The sequence below is a fragment of the Gavia stellata genome, chromosome 26, assembly GCF_030936135.1.
Source record: "Gavia stellata isolate bGavSte3 chromosome 26, bGavSte3.hap2, whole genome shotgun sequence".
NCBI lineage: Eukaryota > Metazoa > Chordata > Aves > Gaviiformes > Gaviidae > Gavia > Gavia stellata.
In genome coordinates, this window is record NC_082619.1 from 9,857,157 (window position 1) to 9,872,616 (window position 15,460).

Sequence of the window (15,460 nt, forward strand, 5' to 3'; positions counted from 1 at the left end):
CCTACATGACTGGCAGGAGACACCACCAAGCCTTAGGTATTCATTAGCAACCAGACTTCCCAGAGTCAGCCAGCCACAGGGATGCTCAGCACACCACAAATGAGCCCAGAGGACTGCACAGGAATAAGGAGGTGTCTTAAGTTCCCTGTTTGGGTTGGGAAGCTGTTCTGTTCTTCATCTGGCTTGCAGGACTCCTCATCAGTCTGGCACTGGGGAGTTTGGTTTCAGTTGAGCTAAACTGGGTACCAGCTGCGTTCTGAACTGGGATTTGTAGAGCACCTAGCACCGGTCTCGGACAAGGCTTGGGGTGCTATTGTAAAGGTCATCACTGTCCTACAGCATTTGAGTCGGTGCTTTGAAATGCTCACTGCTTTTTCTTGCTCCTCCTGCCCAGGATATGAACGCATCCACCAGCAACACCAACGTGTCCACCAGCAACTGGTCGGATGTCACCAAGGGGGTGGACAAGAAGGGATCTGTAAAGGAGCGCCCAGACTCTGTTGCAGGTGACAAGGAAGATACGAAGAAGCGAGGCAAGGTTCCCCTGACGGATACGTGCCCAGCGGTGGTTGTGCAACCCTCAGACCCAGAACAGGGGGAAACCAAAAACGAGGCCCTGAGTGACAGCGAGAAGAACTTGGCCATGAGGTTTAAGATCTATGAGGCATCGCAGAAGGACATCACGCATATTTTGTCATCCTGGGACAGGGTTCAGGGTATCCTGCTGTCCCCCCTGAACCAAGAGGAGGTGCGGCACCAAGCAGAAGACCAGCGCCGGTATTTATCCAGCCGCAGGAGCCGGAAGGATAGAGAGAAGGAGCGCGCGGAGAAAGAGCGCCTGGAGAAGGAGCAGCTGGAAAAACTGAAGGCTCTTGAGGACTCCAAGTTATCTCGGCTGGAAGGGGAAGGTGCAAAAGGGTCAGCCAGAGGCCAGGATGTCGGGGTGCCCTGCTTGAACATCCAGGTGCTGAGCTCAGAAGGTGTGAGTAAGAAGATCCTGGAGAGCGGCAAGCTGCCAGCAGCAGAGCAGGTAAAGCCTTTCAAGGTTCAGATGCTGAGCCTGCCATGGTCTGGGCCCTGGTGTGTTGTGTCCTGCCAGGTGACAATGGCACAGAGCCTTGTCCAGGCCACTGATGATGTTCTACAACGGCTCCGCAGCAGCCACGTGGCTGGGGAGGTTCTCAGCATCCCTCAGATGGGTGGAAAGAGGGAGTGCTCTCTCTGTTCAAGCATCCTGTCTGTTCAGAGAGTTTCCCAGTCTGGAAATCATTAAAAATGGTCCCAGGGCAGCTGAGTCGCTCAAGGGAGAGGTTTCTCTCTAGGTCCCGCTTGTAGGTCCTGGCACTGCTCTGGAGCCTGCCCACCCCACTGGGCGTAAAAAAGGACTGTACTCCATATAAACAAAAAAAAAACCATTGCCAAAAGCTCCCGGCCTTTAAGGAAGGAGTGTGAGGATGAACGTGATGGGAATTTCTCTTATGCTTTAGATCCTGGATGACCTGGGACTGGGTCCCTCCGGGCCTCCTATTCCCCCTACGGCTTTTTACTCTGTGGTCCACTACCCGGAGAAGCGGATGCTCCCTGCAGCAGGAGAAGCCCTCAAGCACTTCGTCTTTGTTGTGCCAGAAGATGCTGCTGCGGAAGATGAAAAGAAGGATATGGAAAGTGCTGTGGATGCCCCGACCATGCCTGCGGTGAAGGTGCCAGGGCAAGGGACCAGGCTGGGTGGGGGCATGGTGGGGGGGAGGATGGAAAAAGATCACTGTGGAAGGGCAGTGAAGACATGACAGGGTCCCATGTCTGCAGGCATCCCTTTTGTCTGTCCAAAAGAGACAGCTGTGCTTGAGACATAGGGCGGTTCTGTAAGATGAGAGAAAAAAAATCACCTAAAGTCCTCAACTTCCCTTGAGGAGAGGGTCCTGGGCGAGGAGAGGGTCGTCCTGGGCGAGGAGAGGTCTCGTAGGCAAAACAAAGTCCAATAAGGAAGTCCAAGTCCCTGAGCAGATATGAAACCAGCAGATGCTGGTTACTTATTTATTCTCTCTCCTGTTTGTTAGCAGACCTGCAGCTTTCTTTCCAGGATGGGGATGTCTCAGGGCAGGTCTCACCTCTCTCCCTTCTCTCTCTCCTCTTGGTGTGAAGATGCCAGAGGAGCAGGTCACCCCAACCAGGGGCCGGTCAAGGAAGCAGAAAGCCGCAGGCAGCCGGGAGGCTGCAAGGGAGAAGCGGAACTCCAGCCGCAGGAGGCGAAGTCTCCAGGGGCCAGGCACGGGAGCACCCACACGTCCCCCTGAGGCGGACCAAAGCAGCATGGACGCGGTCCCGTGCCCAGGGAGATCCGTCAGGTGAGCTGTGAGGGAGGAGGTGATCCCTCTGCTTCATGTCCATCTTGCCAAATGAGGCCCATTGTCCCCAGCTCTGCAGGGACCCTTTGCCAGTGCCTCCATGGGATGGCGAGTTCACAACCCTCCTCCCTGTCTCGTTTGCTCGTTAACAATGTCTGAAGCCTCCTCTTTAATTGCCAGGCTGAGCAGCTGCCGGTGGATAGTGCCTGCCCGCGGCGAGGTGGAACTGAAGGTCCACTTCAGCTCCACAGTGCTGGGCCAGTTCGATCAGACGCTGCATTTTGAGCTCCTGGGGACAAACCGTCTGTACCAGCTGCACTGCAGGGGCACCTGCCTGTATCCCACCATCAGCCAGGACCCGCGGTAAGGCTGGCCCGTGGGAGCCCTCCCACACTGCTCCCTCCTAAACTCCGAGCCAGGGCTGTCCCTTGTACCCCTGTGGCCTTCTGGCTTGGGCAGAGCGTGCTGCCTGAGCTGGGAACCAGTACTGGTGCCTCAGCCACCAGGAAGGGTTATGGCTTTCTGACCAGGTTTTCTACTTAGAGTATCTCGCAGCTCCTCATTCCCTGTTTTTTCTGCCCAGGCTGGTGTTTCCTCAGTGGAGGAAGAGCAAGGCGGATGACGACATCATCTTCAAGCAGTATGTCATGGACACGGGTGTATTCCACTTTGGACCACTGCTGTGTGGGAAGTCAGGAGACCGGTACGTCTTGATGATCTCTTGATGTTGGGATGGGATCTCCAGGGCCTTGTACTTTCATGGACATGCTTGGAGACATGCTGTCCCCGCGGCACAATTCCGGGCAGGCCCAGGCAAAGACCTGGGAGATACCTGGGGTTGAAGGACTGCGGATGTGTGAACTCGGGTAGATAAACAGGCACGTGAGTCTCGGAGGAGCTGGGAAGAGATGGAGATGATCTTCCAACATGGTGGGCGCCTCGGTGGCCAGAGCCACGTGCTGCTTCCAGCCTGAAGGTGACTTGGGGCAACTTGTGTCCGCCCTCCACGTCTCAGCCTCACCATCTGTGAAATGAACTTTATGGTGCTTTTTTAAAGTGATTTGAGCTGAACTGAATGAGCAATTATTCTGCTGATGGTTTTGTAAACCATTCATTAATCTTTAATATTTGTAAGACTTTGAGTTGACCTGCCAATATGCGTGGTGGGGGCGGAACGTGCAGAGGGAGAAAAATGGGAATTACATTTTCCTGATCCTCACTGCTGAAGTCTGCCTAAAAAAGTTGGCATTGTAGCTGCTCTGGCGTATTTCTATTTTTAACATCGCTTTTTTTTTTTTTTAAATATTAGAAATGAAGTTCTTGTCTTCATGGGAGCTCTGGAGAGCTAGTGGTATTTTGACCACCCAAGGAAATTAAATCAAAACAGTTTAAAAAACAAAAGAGGATCTTTAGCTAGGCTGATGAATGGTCTCAGGTTTCTGTTTGCTTTTTTAACCCTTTAACTCCAAATTCTGTTCCACACCTGAGAAGAAGGGACACTTGTAAAATTTAGCATTCCTCTTGGGAATGAATCCTTTCTATTTCCTTCCCTCAGACTTTGGGCTAACCCATGAAATAAAAGACAGCCTCATGACTTTTTTGATAGAGATAAGCTAAACTATTTTTAAAACCTCTTTTCAAAAGCATTTCTTTATACCCTGCAGGGAAGGAAACCCAACAAAGAAGGGGGAAGAACCCATGTGCCTGGCATACTTTTATTTTTCCAGGCGCCTTTGAATTTCTATTTTATAAAACATTCTTTTAAGCGGCCTGTGCATCGTAACGCCTCTGGGATGGAGGCACCAGGTACAGAGGTGGACATCAAAGTAACGCAAGGATGAACGCGCATACCATGCAACGTGCCCGTGAATGTGATCCTTTCTCTTAGCCGGCTTGTTAGACCATGGTCTTCCAGTGCAACCTCCCGCTGCCAGGACACAGTGCTTTCCTCAATGTGTGATGAAGACAATGGTCCCGGCATCTCCTCTGCAGCCTTTTCCCTTTTTTGTGGACAGGTACAAGGCGCTGCAGTATCCCAGCAACTGTGAGAAGTTAACCATCCTCAATGTCACCCCACTGGAGGCCGAGGTGCATTTCTTCTTTGAGCACGACGTCGAAGCGGATACGTTCCTTTTAGACCCTCCCAGCATGAGGCTGAAACCTAACGAGAAGCAGGTAGGAGACGGACAGGTAGGGCAGGCACTGGTAGAAGTGCCCAGGAGCCGTTCCTCCTGCTCACTGAATGCTCTTCTGTATTTCTTTTTGCGGGGACGGGGCTAGGAGCTGAGCGTTTGGGCATACCCCAATTCAGCTGGCCTCGTGGAAGACAACCTCATCTGCTGCATTAAGGACAACCCAGAGCCAGTGGTCTTCCACCTGTGCTGCCAGGGGGTGCAGGTGGAGCTGGGGGTCAGCTCCAAGCAGGTGCATTTCGACAGGCTGCTTCTGCACAGGTCAGTCATCCCGCAGCCGCTCTGCTGGGGACGAGAGCTGACAGTGGGCTCCCCTTCAGCTTCTCTCGCCGGCTGTGTGGCCACTCAGGTTGGAGGCTGGGCTAGCACCCCTTTTTCTTCAGCAATTCCCAGTCCCTTGCTCACCATTCCTCGCTGGCTCCGATATCCTGTAACAGCCACGAGCTCCATACCCCCCCAGCAATGCTGTGCCATGGGCATCTCGATGCATTGGTGTCTTGTCTGCTGGTTGCAGAGCAGTCCAGTGGCTCCTCCTTATCTCCCTTCTCTTGGATACACTTCTGACACCAAGCTGTCCCCCAAGGACCTCACCTCTCGGACTTGTGACATAGGGAAAACATTAAAATATGATTTCATACGCATGGCTAGGGCTGCTCCAAGTTGCATTCAGTTGCAAGGCTAGCACGACTGTCGAGCAATCGGTGCTGAGTGTCGTCTTGTCTCTACAGGAGGGACAGCAAGACGCTGGTGCTGCGAAACAGCACCCCACTGCCCGTGGCCTGGCGGCTCAGTGGGCTGGAAAACCTCGGCGAGGACTTCTCCGCGTCACAGGATGAGGGCATCATTGCTCCCTGCACGGAGTTTGCCGTACATCTGTATTTCAAGGCCACGAAGGCTCTAACGGTTAAGAAGATGATCCGACTAGAGGTGAGGGGGACTGTGCCCTCCCTGGCAGAGCAGGGCAGAGTGATCGCTGTGCTCTTGGGGATGGAGACTGTGCTTGAAGGGTACCCTGCCAAGAGGGCAAAAGGATGAGCCTTCCTGAGATTCCTTTCTTCCTCCGTTGCCGGGGGGCCAGTCCCTTAGCAGCAAGGGACTCTCACTGAAGGATAACGTTTTGGAAACTAGGTGACTCCTAGGGTGCTCTTGTAGCTGAGCTTCATGGGGCAAGTGTGCTGTGGAGTCCGGAAGAGATGTACTGCTGTGTACAGCACCTCAGGAAGAGGTGCTGCCTCTGCGTGGCTTACGTCTGGGTTTTGAGGCTTCGTCCTGAGCCCGTACAACAACAACCTTGCTGCTGTGCATGGTTGAGTGCTGTCGTTTGGTTGTCCAGACTTGGGCGTGCTCCCTGCAGCCATCCTGGAGTCCGCCTGGGGCTCTTAACATGGAGCAACAAACTCTCAGCCTGGGATTTTGTTCCCCATGGTTTAGGGGCTGTGTTTCAGTGAGGGTGCTGGGTGGTTGAAGAGGAGAGGGTTGGGCATCAGTGCCATGTGCTCTGGGACACCTCACACTTCTTGTGGTTGCTTTAACATCCCCTTGCTTCCCAGGGCGCTTTAGCAGCAACACTGCTGCTAGAGGAGGGCCGAGGTGGGCTGACAGGGTTTCTTCCTGCGTCAGAATCTCGCTGGGTCGGCCCATGAGATGGACGGGTTAGGAAAGTTTGGGAGTCACAAATGCTTGTCAAGCAGGGGAGGCCATGGTGGAAGCAGCCGGCAGAGGCAAGGCCTCGTATGTTGTCCTCCAAAAGAATTGAGAATGGTCTAAGCAGTGTTTGTTTCTTGCCATCTCAGGTTTCAGATGCAGAAAACGTCCTGGGGATTGTTCAGGTTGAAAATATCCAAATCCTTGCGGAGGCCTATGACGTTGCTTTGAGCATCGGCATTTCTAAAGGTGAGTGGATGCCCCCGAAGCCAAGTAGTCCAGTGCATGGCATTGCCTTGGCAAGTGAGCAACCAGGGCACTTGGAACAGGATGGGGTACCATGCAAGCGTGGCACGGATATGTAACGCACGTATCCTGCAAGCTGTGTGGAGTGAAGCACTGTCAGGACACAGAGAGAGCCTTGAGTCTCTCGCCTCCAAACTTTGAAGTGTGCAACTTCATGTGCAGATTGATTTGGGGGCTTTGAAACGACAGTGATGTGAACAAGCAATTGGCAATTCGTGAAGGCTCGGCATGGCACAGAGAGTTGTTGGATCTGTGCTTGGAAGCAGGCAGATGGAAAGTGAGCTCCTTAGCTACTAAACCCTACACATATTCTCCAAGTAAGGGAAAGGGCAGCAAAGTAGCTAGAAAAACCTTCCATAAGAGAAACTTGCCGAGAAGGGTTTTGTGCTACCTGAGAACTCCAAATCTGTATCTTGTCACTTGGTGTAGTCTGCAGCAGCTCACAAATATTCACCATTTCTTACCTCTCTCTGGGGGTTTTCTGCAGGTACAGATGGCAGCGTGGATTTTGGGAAGCTTAAGGTCCTGGATGAGGCAAAGCAGGTGCTAACCCTGAAGAACAAAGGGAAATACGAGATTGTGTACAGGTGGGTCCAGCTGCCTGGTCTGTGAATGCATGGTGCCACCACCCGTGAATGCATGGTGCCACCCAGGCCTGCATTCTCCTTCTGTCCATGGTTAGAACCTGTTCCCATGCTGACTACCTCATGCTCCAGGTAAATACAAAACCTGGGCTCTCTAAGCTCAAATATTTTAATAGAGAATCCAGCCACACACCAGCAATTCTTCACAGCTCAGCAGGAACCAGAAGGAGGGGCCCTGAAATGTAAACCCCTCACTGCTGAGATTCATTGCCCTCCTTTGAGGGTCAGCTCATTTCTCTTTGAAACTCTTTAAAGGAGGGAATGAAAAAAATTTGGTGTCAAGGTTAGCTTACAACACTGCTGACTGTCTGCACTCTGTGTCAAGATCTGGAATTCCCCAAGCAGAGCTGGACTCTTTCCCTTTTATTATTTTTTTTATGGTCCTATGCAAAGTCCCGGCTGTGCTGGTGGCACCGGTATTTTTAACTGCAGAGGTCTGTTCCTTCCCTTTCACCCCAGTTTCAAGCTGGAAGCCGCAGATACCAACGTACGCGACCTGGCATCCCACTTCACTATCCAGCCGCAGAAGGGCGTGCTGACTGCCTCCGGGCACCCTGTGCAGGTCCGGCTGCTCTTCCACCCCAAGATGGAAATGAGCATTGAGGACAAACCCATCCTGCAGTGCCAGGTGAGCTGCCTGTGCCAGGCGGTGTTAGCACACTGCGTCTTGGGAGTGTAAGCAGGACACGTGTCTTCTGGGAGGAAGGCTTTAGTTGGGGAATCCTCTCTCATCCATATGCAATAAAGTCTTTCAGAAACCATTTGTGATGCTTCCTAAGCAGAGCTGAAATTGGCTCTGGAGGAGGCGTTTAAGCAGGGAGGGTGAGCTGATGGGGACTTGGGGTGGCATCAGGGGACAGAGATAGAGGCTGGCCTCTGCTGCCTTTACCAGCCCCTCCTCCGGTTGCAGGTGATTGAGCCCAGCATCTGTGAAGGAGGCGAGACCATCGCTGTCGTCCCAGTGAGGGTGTCAGCAAAAGCTGTGTACAGCAAGTACAGCATTTACCCTGCCTCGCTCATCAACTTCGGTGCCTTGACGAATGGCACCAGGAAAACCTGCACCTTCACGCTGGAGAACAAAGGCGTCCTTGACTTTAAATTCGTCATCTACCGAGCGGACCAGGCTGCACCTGTATTGCCAAGAAAAAGGTGAGAGAAGACCTGCTCCACCCTTCCTGCCCGAGGAGGCACCACAGCATGGCTGGGGTGCGACAGGCAGCCAGGACACCTGGGTTCTTGTCCATCTGCATCACTGGCTTGTGAGCAGGGAGCAGAAAAACCCCTCAGTATCTCCATGTGTAGGACAAAGCCGGTGTACAGCTGACCTATCCATAAGCTACAGCAATGGGTGGTGCAGGCAGCTGTCCGGGAGCAGGAGGACTTTCCTCCATGGCAAGGAAGGCCAGCTTTGGCCTCGGAGAAAGGCAGGGGGAGCTCAGCGTGATGGATGTTTTCTGCTTTCTCCTCTCAGTGCACATCGAATCAAATCTGCCCGCTCCCACGAGAGTGAAAACTTGGGCAAAATGACTCCCTCGGTCAGACAAAGCAAGCGCTCGCTGCCAAAGGACACAAACACCTTCCTGCAGGTGGGTGGCTCCGGCTCCCCAACACGTGCCACTGCAGCTGGAGTGGGAGGACGCTACTGTGCCCAGCGTGGGGGGCTTGTCGCCATGAGATCTGGTGGTCTGCATGATGGAGGTCATCTCCCAGCCACAAGCAGAGGCAGGAGCTGCTCAGTCCCACTGACAGTCCCATGCTCTGGCTCAGACCTGAAGTTGTGGGCTCAAGGGAGGGGAGCAGGTCCTGTGTTTGGTAGCTGCTGGCCAAAACAGGTCTATGAATACCACAGATGCGGAACATCCCTGTTTGAACTCCCAGTCCGTTGATATGAGATGACCTTGCTTTTTCTTCTTCCCAGCCCCCTCTCTCCTCTCCCATCGTTTCTGCTCTCCTGTTTTACCCCTGGAGGTTGAAGGATCCCAGCCACCACCTCCACCCTTTACACCGCAACTCCTTTCTCCATACCACTTGGGACAAGCCTATGCCTCCTCCCAGCTTGCTCATGTCATCCTGGGGCTGCCTTTGGGCCATGGAATCATCCCTCCCTGCCCTGGGACTGGGGGCTTGGGCCCGGCTGGAGGTCAAGGAGTGGCATACTCCTTGCTGGGGATGCTCAAGCCTCTCCTGGGACTCTCTCTGCAGGCTCGCCTCACTCTAGGCATGTTCACGGTGTACCCTGGCTTTGGCTCCATCCCTCCTGGGGGCCAGCAGATGATCACAGTGGACTGCCACGCAGAGCCAGTGGGGATCTGCAAGGAGTACCTGTCCATCGACATCAGCGACAGAGACCCTACGGACAATCCCCTTGGCATCCCCTACACCCTGTTTGCTGAGTCCTGCCTCCCAGGTACGCCCCGTCCACAGGTTCCCCTGGCCAGACCTGCTGCTGATCAGCACCCAGGCTTACAGAGAGACGCCCTAACCCTAAAGTCCCATCTTAAAATCCTCAGAGGTTCCAGTCCTTTTCAAGTCCACCAGTGGGGGGAGGCTGGGAGGGAAGCATGGAAGGATACAGGGAAAGCGCTGCCCTTTAAGACTGAGGGTGACTGAGCTCCATCCTCACAGCCAACTCCCCACCCCGGTTGGGTTTTGCAGTGACCCAGGCAGAAAGGGCTTATCAGGCCTTCTGAGAGGCCAAGAGGGTCCAGATAAATTCAGCAGGAAGGCTTCTTCATCCTCAGCCCTCCCTCTTGTCTGCTCACAGCATTTGTGGTTGATGACATGGAGTCCATCTTTGAGGAACATCGGATCTGCAGCAGCATCAACCTCTGCCGGATCCTACGGACAGTGCGAGACAAGGGCGTGTTCGTCACAGATGAGAACAAGTTCATTTTCACCAACGTTCTGGTTGGGCACCGGGCCACAGCTCGCTTCAAGATCTGCAACGTGAACAAAGTCCCCTGTGACGTGGTTTTCTCCATCAAACCCATCCCCAGTAAGGTAGGAACAAGAGGCCAAGGCGACTGTTGCTCTTTAAAGGCTGTGTGGTAGCCTGCTGCCTTCTCCAGATTCATTGCTTCCTCTCGTCTGGACTAGTTCAGCTCAGTGCAGGTCAAACTACAGGGGAGAGCAGCAATGCTGGGGTGGCAATTGAATTCAGTGTGTCTCAGGTGTTCAAGGAACGTGTGGATGAGGCACTGTGGGACGTGGTTTAGTGGGCATGGTGGGGTTGGGTTGATGGTTGGACTTGATGATCTTACAGGTCTTTTCCAACCGTAGTGATTCCGTGATTCAAGCAAGGTTTTGGCTCAACCCTCTGTATCTTTGGTGGGAGACCTGAACCCTTCTTGGAAGCACGCTCAGATGGGGGCTTTCACTGGACTGATGTGCCAGGGCTCGAAGCAGACTATTTCCTTAGGCTCCCTGATCTTTCCCTTCTCTTTAAAGGCCAATTCTAAGTTATTTGTGGGGTTTGCCATGCAGTCCCCACCTCCCAAATATGCTGGGCTGGCTGCCCAGCGCTCAGAGCAAGCTTTTGCACTCCTGGGCTTTATGGCAGCTCGTGTGCAAGGTCAGCGCCACTTTGGAGTCACCCCCAAGATGGAAGGAGCCTGTCCAGGGAAGCAGGAAGGAAAATGCTGCCTGGGGCTGTTCCCCATGACGAATATGTGACTAAGGCAAATCATATTGAAGGATGTTTTCTCCTAACACCTCTTTGTGGGTTCCCCAAGCTTAACAACCCTGTTAGCCACATTTTCGAGGTGGATCCCATTCGGACGTGCGTGCCCAGCCGCTCCCACGCCTTTGCTACAGTGACCTTCACTCCGCAAGCGATGCAGAGCTACCAGTGCACTTTTGAGGCATCCCTTGATGTCCAGGCAAGGTAATTCACCCTGGGGAATCTTGTCAGGGACACCTTTCTGATAGCTGCCTCTCCTCTGGGAGGACGTCGACCTCTTGTTAACCCTAATGCTTTCATTAGCCTTAGGTCGAGTACTTAGCATTAGGTAATATAGGAGGCAGTAACTACTAGATAGAGCAGAGCAGAAAAATAAGGGTCATAGTTTAGCCTATATGAGTGTCTAGGAAGAACATCAGGTAGCCAACTGGAAGTTATTGAATCAGAAAGAAACGGAGATGTGCGACAGCTGAGCTGGGGCTTTCCAAGGACAAAGCGTTAGATGAAGCGGTTTCTGTGCCAGCAAGTCAGCATGCATTATTTCCTCCTTGTTTATGTTAAAATGAGATGATCCTATGTGATTACCTGGGGTATATTAACATATTTTATGTTAAAGGAGCGATTGGACCCCTTACGAAAGAGTAGCCCAGCTCCTCTGTCCTGGGACCTGTGTTTGTACCGGGGATCTGACCTGCTTTTCCCCAACCCTTTAGTCGCTGAATTGGGACGAGATAAGTCAGCTTTCTGCCCTAATAAGCAATTCCTGGTTTAGTGTCCTTGGAAATAATCCTTAGTGATGGTGTTATTTATTTACTTCTCCCTTCTTGCTTTTCTACTATTTTCATGCTGTGCTTGTGCTTTTTGCGTGTGTCTCATATCACCGCAGCCAGTGAATTTGCCATGTCTCATCTGTTGCCTCATTATTTACCTGCTGTAGTGCATGATTCGATGAAGTGAAATTATTTTTAACTGTTATTCTGGAAGGCTCTGTCTCTTCAGAGCAGATTCTTCTTGTGAATGGCCCTGATCTGACTGGGAGGAGAGGGGTGAGAGGGAGCTGTGTCGTGGGGTACAGGAGCAGCAGCCAGGGAAAATGCAGTGGATGGCACTCGCTTCATTGATTGCCAAGTGGGAAATGGGTTAGTGCCAGCCGTAAGGATTTCTCCTCTGCCTCTCCTGCAGCCCTGCAGCAATTAAAGCACAAAGCCTGACCTTCGATATCAGTGGAGATGGGCATCTGCCTCGAGTGACGGTCTTGCGCCCGGTCCTTCACAATAAGAGAGGGAACCCACTGCTGCTCTTCAAGAAGCTGTTGCTGGGTGATTCAGAAAAACTGTCTCTGGTCCTTCAGAATGATGGCGTCGTACCTGTCCAGGTGAGGACCTGCTCAGGGAATGCTCTGGTCTGGGAACAAGTCCTTGTGCCATGGAGGAAAGGCACCAAAAAACGTGGTAGAGGTGCACAGATGCACCGCTACTCTATGCGTGCAATTGAACACCAAATGAAACCCTTGCCTTGCGCTCAGAGCCACTCCATCGCAGGAGAATAACTCCCTCTGACTTTCTGGAAGATGCTTTGGCAAACCAGTGGGAAAAGTCTCGTTTCTCAGCCAGATCCCTCTAGGAAAGTTCCATCAGCCCTTCGTCTTTGTCCCCCTCTCCTTTGCAACCACTGCTGCTGTCTCCGCTAGTCTTAACCCACCCTTGGGTTTTATGCCGGTTACTCTTTCCACTCTGTGCCGCAGTGAACTGCACAGGAATGGGTCTCAGAAATTCTTTTTAAGCAAATGACTGAATTCTGCTTTCCAGGAAGGGTGTTCCTCTTGGCAATGTGAGTTTCTGACCAGTCTATCCTTTTCAGTTCAACACAACACAAGAAAGTTGATGGGGTATTTTTCCTCCCGACTCTCTTCTCATGCTTTGGTTCTCCTGTGGGAATGTGGGATGTCCTAGTTACATTAGATTGTATTTGATCACATTTTACTACATTTTAATTAAACTCAGTTGTAGTTTAATTCCGTTCTGCTCATTGCTTTTAGTACTTTCTGTCCTGTTTGGTTCTAATTTAATGATATCCCAATGCCTCTGAACACTCTTTTTCTGTCTGATTTTACTTAAACTTTGTGCTAAGAGCTGTGTTTGAAGCGGGGAAGCGTGCTGGGCTCCCCGTGCTGGACCAGCAGCGGTACGGTGTCGATCTGCGTGCCACCCTGTACCCACACCAGTGTGGTTGTTCTCTGTGTTCCCTTTTCTCAGTTGATGATAGACCTGTTGGATGAAGGGGGAGTTTTCTTCTTGAAAGCCAGGCCCACCACACACTGCATCTACCAAGCTGCAGGCACGAAGGAGGACTCTCCTGGAGAAGGTAAATTCATTAACCATGAAGTGTGGTCATTCACACAAGGAAGATGCGTGCCCTGCTCTTGGCGTGGCCAAGCAGCAGCCAGATGTTAGACATACTTTCTTTCCTGGGGCTCTCTGTACCCCTATTTTTTCCCGTGGACTCTTTGCAGAGTTTCCTCCTAGCAAGTTGTAGGAAGTTTTTCTGTTCTTCTGGACGTGGTGGGTTGAGTTGTCGGGGAATTATCAGCACTTGAATGGACTGTCTGAGGTCTCTGCTGCATGTGGGGAGTTACCAGCCTGAACAGAGGCAGCCCTTGAGCCCACAGCCAGCCAACAAAAGCCAAAACCGCTCTTTGACTCAGCGTTATGTACGGCTTGAGAAGTTTGAGTGAGAGCTGCGTGTTAACCTAAGGTTAAGATGCTTAAGCAGTGATATACATGGTGGTTTCATAGTCTTGTGAATATAGGAGGAGGGTCTGGAACCAGTGGTGGGAGAACCTGTGCTTAGAGACAGCTGTGTTTCAACCTCTTATTCCTCTTATACCCGATGGAATATTTCCTCTGTACAGCTGTATCACTTGTCTCTGATTTCCATTGCTGTGCAGGGAGGAAGCCCCACACCGCTTGCCTGGTCCTGCATCACGGGGAATTAGCAGAGTTTGACGTGCTTTTCAAACCCAACCTGGCCCAACGTGTGGAAGGGAAGATCCACCTCTCAGTGGTGGACAACCCCTATGAAGAGACCGACATTCAGCTGGTGGGTGAAGGCTACGAGGATGACTTCACGCTTGATAACATCCATGGACTAGTGGCAGACAGCAACGAAGAGAACACTGAAGGCAATCTGGAAGAAGACATAATTGAGGGTAAGAAAGGAGAGGCTGCCAAGATGGAGCAAGGAAGAGGAAAAGACATGTTTCTGCTCACCCTGTGCCAGTGCAGGTGTGGTCCAGACTTAGCGGACAGATCCTGTTGCCTTTTGTAGCCTGCAGAGCAGCCACGCTTGAGAACACAAGGGAGGATCCTCTGTCAAGGGGGACGCGTGCAGGCTGGGAGGGAAGGGTGAGAGATGCCAGCGTTCAGCTGAGTATCTCTAAAAGGAGGTCTGGTGGTCTGTGAGCGTGCCAGCCCTGTGCACAGAGGCCGTGCGTGCTGCACCGCATGTCCCCTCTGCACAGACACAGCCGCGTGTTTAGGGACATGTCAGGGTGTATCTCTGAAAGTGGTAGGGTGGGGATCTGCACCTCCCAGAGGGAGGAAGGCTTGGAGCGAGGAAAGGAGTTGGACATACGTGTGTCTGTGCGTGTGAGGGGGGCGGGCGGACCTCACAGCACGCTGAGATCCCTTGCTCTCATTCTTAACAGCTACCAGAGTGGATCACATCCAGTTCGGGGACTGTCACATCGGGACACCTTACCCCGTGACCTTCACCATCACCAATCGCAGCAGCGGGGAGGCAGTGCGGTTTGAGTGGCTGGCAGACACCCCGTTTCACTTCTCCCCCCAGGTGAGTTTGAACGGCTCTGCCTTTCCCCGCTGGTCGAGCCCTTCCCGGCGGGTTGCCAGGAGTTAGCAGGGAGTCACCACGTCCCAGTGAGAGCCCATTCCAGTGCCACATAGGAGATGCAATCCCTGGCTTTGCTGGGGCAGGGCTGTCAGCCCGGCAGAAAAGGCTCCGTGTTGTGGGAGGTGACATCTTTTGTTTGTACTTTTTCCCTATCAAACTTCAGATAAATACACAATAAAATGCAGATCCCTGGCACAGCTCCTCAACACATCAATCCCTTTGCTGTCAGTCTTGCCCTTGCCAGTGATTCCAGTTTGGTCTTGGCTCTCCGGTTCTCCCTAGGTGGGACACCTCCATGCTGGCTGTGCTAAGGACATCACGGTGACCTTGAAATCGGATGTTGCGGTCGCTTTCAAAAAGCACCCTGTGAAGTGTAAGGTGGCTAGGATCGCCTTCCAGCTGCCTCCAGAGCTGGTTACTGACTGGGACGACCGCCTGCGCACCGTCAAGTGGGTGGATGCCATGAGGGGCCCGGCAGCCACGTGGCCTCTCAAGAAGAAGGTAAGAATCTAACTGAGCTTCTACAAAAAGAGCTGCCAACGGCAGCAGACCGCCATCCTTGCTGGCTAAGCTGGCTCCTGCTTCCTCCTGACATTTAATCCATCCGTGAGGTTAACCAGCAGTGCTTTTTAGGGGAGAGGTGGATGCATGGTGACCTGCTATGCTCGCACAAGATGGGGAAGTCTTTTTGACGAGAGATGTTTAGTTTGACAAGAGACGTTTAGCCACGTGCAAACTATC

General features: G+C 52.6%; 1 pseudogene; it reads left to right on the forward strand.

Annotated features, from left to right (window-relative positions):
- LOC132319258 (hydrocephalus-inducing protein homolog) overlaps positions 1–15,460 on the forward strand; it is a 120,925-nt pseudogene that overhangs the window by 89,263 nt on the left and 16,202 nt on the right.